This window comes from Rhinolophus sinicus, chromosome X, assembly GCF_036562045.2.
Source record: "Rhinolophus sinicus isolate RSC01 chromosome X, ASM3656204v1, whole genome shotgun sequence".
NCBI classification, from domain to species: domain Eukaryota; kingdom Metazoa; phylum Chordata; class Mammalia; order Chiroptera; family Rhinolophidae; genus Rhinolophus; species Rhinolophus sinicus.
The window spans coordinates 36,926,334-36,932,419 of record NC_133768.1 but is presented as its reverse complement, the minus strand read 5'-3'; positions in this window follow the sequence as shown (position 1 = coordinate 36,932,419).

Here is a 6,086-nt window from a genome sequence, read left to right as displayed (position 1 = left end):
TATGGGTATTAGTACTACTGCTTTAAACAGAAGGTTTCCTTTCACCTGGGCACAGCAGCTGGCACCAAGCTCAATGAATATTAGCTAGCTAGCTGCTCTAGCCCTTTGCTAGACAAGGGACTGGAAAACCATAACCTACAGGCTAAATCCAACCTACCACCTGTATTTGTACAGGCATTTTATCACACATTAAAATTACATGAAATTCAAATTTTGGTGTCTGTGGTGTCCATAAATAGTTTTGTTGGAATACAGTCATGCTCACTCATTTATGTATTATCTATGGCTACTTTCACAAAACACACAGAGTTGAGTAGTTGCAACAGAGAATGTATGTGGTGCTCTCATCACTTCACATGGCTGCTTAGTGCCCTACAAATCACAGTGATGCTCTTATAACTTGGCAGTGTTTCAAGTGCCACACATATAAAACTATGACATTTTTTTATTACGAGTACTTCCCTATCGTGTCAAGGCAAGAAAAAAGAAAAAGGGACTTCAATTGTCATGCTTTCAAGGCACAGTGGAGTGTGGACTATTTTGTCAAATTTGATAGCAAAGCATTTATTATGCAATAACACCAGAGTTTTGTTAAAAGAATACAATATATGTCAACATTATCAGACTACACTCATCACAGTATTCCCAACTGACAGGAAAACAACAGAACCATTAGAGAATTCAAAACATTATTTCATCACAGTAGAATTTCTTCACAAAAATAAAAAATTAAAATGATGCTGCAACTGAAGGAATTTTCTGAGTGGCTCATTTCTCAGCCAAACAATGAAAGCTGTTTCACTAAATTGTGCTTGACTGCAACAGCCAAAGTAATGTGTCAAGAAAAAATAAATTTAAGACTATTAGCATTTCAGCTATAACAGTATTTGAAGAGTTGAGGGTATTTGAAGCAACATCAAGAGTCAATTAAAAAACAAGGCAATTAACAGTGATATTCCTTGGTTCTTCATGAGTTAACAGAATACTAATACTACTTAATTTTTATTTGAAGAGTAAATGCCTTGCTTGAAGTGACTGAAGAAGTAGCCTCTCTGAATAGTCTGCATGGAACAACTACAGGGGAAAATATTTTCAAAGAAGCTGATAAAGCACTGATTCAGTACAACATGAAGTGGAACCTGCTAAGATGTGTTACAATTGATGGTACTAAAATATGTGTAAAGCAGAAAAACCCTTATTTGAACAAATTACAAAGCTTGTGAACACAAGGTGTTTAAATCCTATGGCTATTCATTGCATTACTCATCAGTAATTACTTTGTGGTAATGTTTGAACTTATGTGTTATTGATCTACCATATTTCCCCGAAAATAAGACCAGGTCTTATACTGTATTTCCCCGAAAATAAAGCTGGGTCTTATATTAATTTTTGCTCCAAAAGACGCATTAGGGCATATTTTCAGGGATGTTTTATTGTTTTCATGTACAACAGTCTACATTTATTCAAATACAGTCATGTCATCTTCTGGAACATCGTCATAACGTGCTAAAGGCGTCTGTCTGATGATCTTAACTGGGGCTTATTTTCGGGGAAACACGGTAGTAATGTTAATAGCAACTTGATTCACTCTCATGAACTGAACCGTCATCAGTTCTGTGAATTTTTATCAGAAGTAGAAACTGAATATCCTAACTTGCCCTACCACACAGCAATCCAATGTCTTAGCAGTGGCAAAGTTTTATTCTGATTCTTTGAGCTCAAGGCCAAAATGGATTTTTTAAAAATTAAAACAGCCTTCAATCACTATTATCAAACTATGAATTGCTTTGGAAATTAGCTTTTCCTGGAAACTTAATATGTCTTAATGAATTTCGCCAATTATAAGGCAAAACATATGAAATTTATACAACAGTAATATCATTTTGATGACAACTAACATTGCTTAAATTCTAAATAATCTGTGTCCCCTTTATACACTTCCATGCTCTCGAAAGTTAAAATAAGACGCAAATTATCCATTCCTATACAAATTTGCAGCAGATATATTTTCCAAGCTCAAAACACAGTTCCAAGCAGCATTTTTCAGACCTCAGTACAAGTGCAAAGGAAATTTCCATTTTTCAAAATTCATTTAACTGTGCAATTGAGGAGTTTCTACCTAACCATCAATTGGAAGTGATTAATCTGCAATGTAGTGACATACTAAAAGGCAAATATCAAGCGAAGAATCTAATAGAATTCTGTAAATGCCTTCCATGCAAGTAATATGCTCAATTAAAATCATATGTACATGATTGATGCCAGTGTTTGGCAATGCCTATCTGTGTGGAAAGACATTTTCAAAAATGAAATACATAAAATCCCATTACAGATCAGCATTAACAGATGAACATTTGCAAACTAATCTGATAATAGGGAATTCTAATTTTGACCACTAATTAAGCAAAATGTATTCCAAAAACAAATAATCCCATTCTTCTCATTAGTAGACCTGTATTACCAAAAATTATAGTGTTATTACTATTAGATTTTTAATTTCATCAACAAAATATTTTTTGAAATTTGTTTTTTCTGTTGTTATATAAATACCTACATAATATCTTTGATTTTGCCTCTTGGTCTGTAAAATCTAAAATATTTACTTATCTGGTCCTATACAGAAGAAAATTGCCAACCCTTGGCCTAACTAATTGGTTCCATGGGGGCTTCCAGTTCAAAATGATATATTGCTATTTGCCCCCAAATGTGTACTGGCCTAACTTCTCACAAAATACCCTCAAATACAGAAGAAAAGATGAGATGTCACAATATCAAATACTAAACCTGACAACCTAAGACTTGTATCTGGGTGAAATTGATGTTAATTATGAGGCAGATGGTCCTAAATAGGTGGACCAAGAAGACCCCAGTCATGGTTTACCTTGGCTTAATTTCCTCAAAGACACTGACTGAAAAAGGTAGGAAGCCACTTATTTAAGGCCCATTCCCTACCCACTGATGACCTGCCATCTGTCTCACAACTCACAGATTGGTACCTAAACCAACAAGAGATGGCAGTTTCTCTACCCTTTAGGCTGCTCACCAGAATACTGATCTCTACCCCTACATCCACTCCATATTCCCCAGACACCTCTACTTCCTGTTCATCTAGGTAGATAGGTAAAATAAGTGGCCAGGAAATAGGAGAGATTGGGAGGATAAGGCAGGAGACTTAGATTTAAGGCATGCAAGCTGGTTTCATGGGAATGCAACCTGTGCACTTGCACAGGGCCCCATGATAAGGAGGGCCTCATGCTTGGTTTAATGCTCTGCTGTCACCATCTTGAAATTCTTAGTTTTTGAACAAGGGGCTCCACATTCTCATTTTGCATGTAACTTTGCTGTGAATTATGTGGCTGGTACTGCCCAAAATTTTAAGGAAAGGCCAGCTTCTTGAATGTCCCTGAGAGAAATCTGTGCTGGGAACTGTATTGTGTTATGTATCACATTACTAAAGAAGAGGTACAAAAGGTCAAGTCAGATTGTGCGGACATTAGTGTGCCCTCCAGCTACAGACTTGAGATGAAGATTCTGCCACTACTTCCATAGACAGGTGGTGTGCTCAAGGGTAACTGGCTCAATCACCTGTAGGCAGATATTGAGCCCACAGGAACCTTGTCTTATTGGACGGTAAGGAGAATAATCAACACAGAGCCAGGGGAAAGCAGAGCATCTAGAAAAATCAGAAGAGGGCCGGCCTGGTGGCTCAGGCGGTTGGAGCTCCGTGCTCCCAATGCCAAAGGCTGCCAGTGTGATTCCCACATTGGCCAGTGGGCTCTTAACCACAAGGTTGCCGGTTCGATGCCCGCAAGGGATGGTGGCCTGCGGCCCCTGCAACTAACAACGGCAACTGGACCTGGAGCTGAACTGCGCCCTCCATAACTACGATTGAAAGGATGACGACTTGGAAAAAATCCTGGAAGTACACATTGTTCCCCAATAAAGTCCTGTTCCCCCTTCCCGAAAAAAAATCTTAAAAAAAAGAAAAATCAGAAGAAATAAGAGCTCATCTTTACCAGGGTCCAGGAGAAAATTTTAGAAGCCTGTTGACATCCTTAAAGCTTCTGTAACACACACACACACACATACACACACACACACACACACACACGCACACACCCAGAAGGAATGAAGAGGTGGTACTGAGATGATAATACAACAGGATGAGATGAAAGGAGAAACAAATAGGGTCAAGAAAATGAGCAAGTACTCTAAAAAAGCAGAAACAAAACCCCAAAGTAATCTATAGATTTAATGCAATCAAAATACCTATCAAAATACCAAAGACATTTTTCATAGAACTAGAACAAATAATCTTAAAATTTATATGAAACCATAAAAGACCCCAAGTAGCCATAGCAACATTGAGGAAAAAAGAACAAAATTGGAGGTATCAATCTACCTGATATTAAACTATACTACAAGGCTATTGTAATCAAAACACCATGGTATTGGCATAAAAATAGAAACATAGATCAATGGAACTGAATACAGAGCCCAGAAATAAACCCACGCCTCTAGGTCTTTTAATCTATGACAAAGGAGGCAAGAAGATACCATGGGGTAAAGACAGTCTATTCAATAAATGGGAAAACTGGACAGACATCTGCAAAAAAATTAAACTGGACCACCTTCTTACACCATATACAAGAGTAAACTCAAAATGGATTAAAGACTTAAATGTAACACCCAAAACCATAAAACTCCTAGAAGAAAATATAGGCAGTAAACTCTCTGACATTGCAAAAATTAGTGATATTTTTTCTGATCTGTCTCCTTGGGCAAGAGAAACAAAAGAAAAAAGTAAACAAATGAGACAACATCAAACCAAAAAGATTTTGCACAGCAAAGGAAACCATCAACAAAACGAAAAGGCAGCATACTGAATGGGGAACATATTCACCAATGATATATCTAATAAGGGATCAATATCCAAAATTTATAAAGAACCCATACAACCCAAAAAATACAATCCAATTAAAAAATGGGCAGAGGACCTGAATAGACATTTCTCCAAAGAGGACATATAGATGGTCAATAGACATATGGAAAGCTGCTCAGTGTCACTAATCATCAGAGAAATGCAAATCAACTCCACAATAAGATATTACCTCACACTGGTCAGGACAGCCATCATCAATAAATCAACAAACAAGTGTTGGTGAGCATGCCCAGAAAAGGGAACCCTCATATACTGTTGGTGGGGTTGCAAATTGGTACAGCCACTATGGAAAATGGTTTGGAGGTTCCTCAAATTAAAAACAGAACTACCTTATGACCCAGCAATTCCATTGCTGGGTTTTTATCTGAAGAAATTCAAACCAGTAATTCAAAAATTTATATGCATCTCTATGTTCATTGCAGCATTATTTACAGTAGCCAAGACATGGAATCAACCCAAGTGCCCATCAATAGATGAGTGGATAAAGAAGAGGTGGTACATATACACAATGGAATATTACTCAGCCATAAAAAAGAATGAAATCTTACCATTTGCAACAACGTGGAAGAACCTAGTGGGTATTATGCTAAGTGAAATAAGTCAGACTGAGAAAGACAAATACCATATGATCTCACTTATATGTGGAATCTAAAGAACAAAATAAAGGAGCAAACAAAACAGAAACAGAGTAGTAGATACAGAGAACAAACTGATAGTTACCAGAGGAGAGGAGAGTTGGGGAGCTGGGTGAAAAAGAGGGAGGGATTAGGAAATACAAATTGGCAGTTACAAAATAGACACGGGGATGTAAAGTACAGCATAGAAAATATAGTCAATCATGTTGCAACAACTATATATAGTGCCAGGTGGGTACTAGACTAATCGGGGGGATCACTGCATAAATTATATTAATACTTAACCATTATGCTGTACACCTGAAACTAACATAATATTGAATGTCAACAGCAACTTAAAACAGAGAAATAATTTTTTAAAAAAGAAAAAAAGCAGAAACAAAATTAAAGTACATATTGGAGACAGAGAAAAGAAAAATTATTTCACAGAAAATTGAACTCGTTGTCTAGAACAAAGCTGATGCTAAGAAATTGAATAGAGTGTATAAAGGCAGAGGTGGAAACAATAA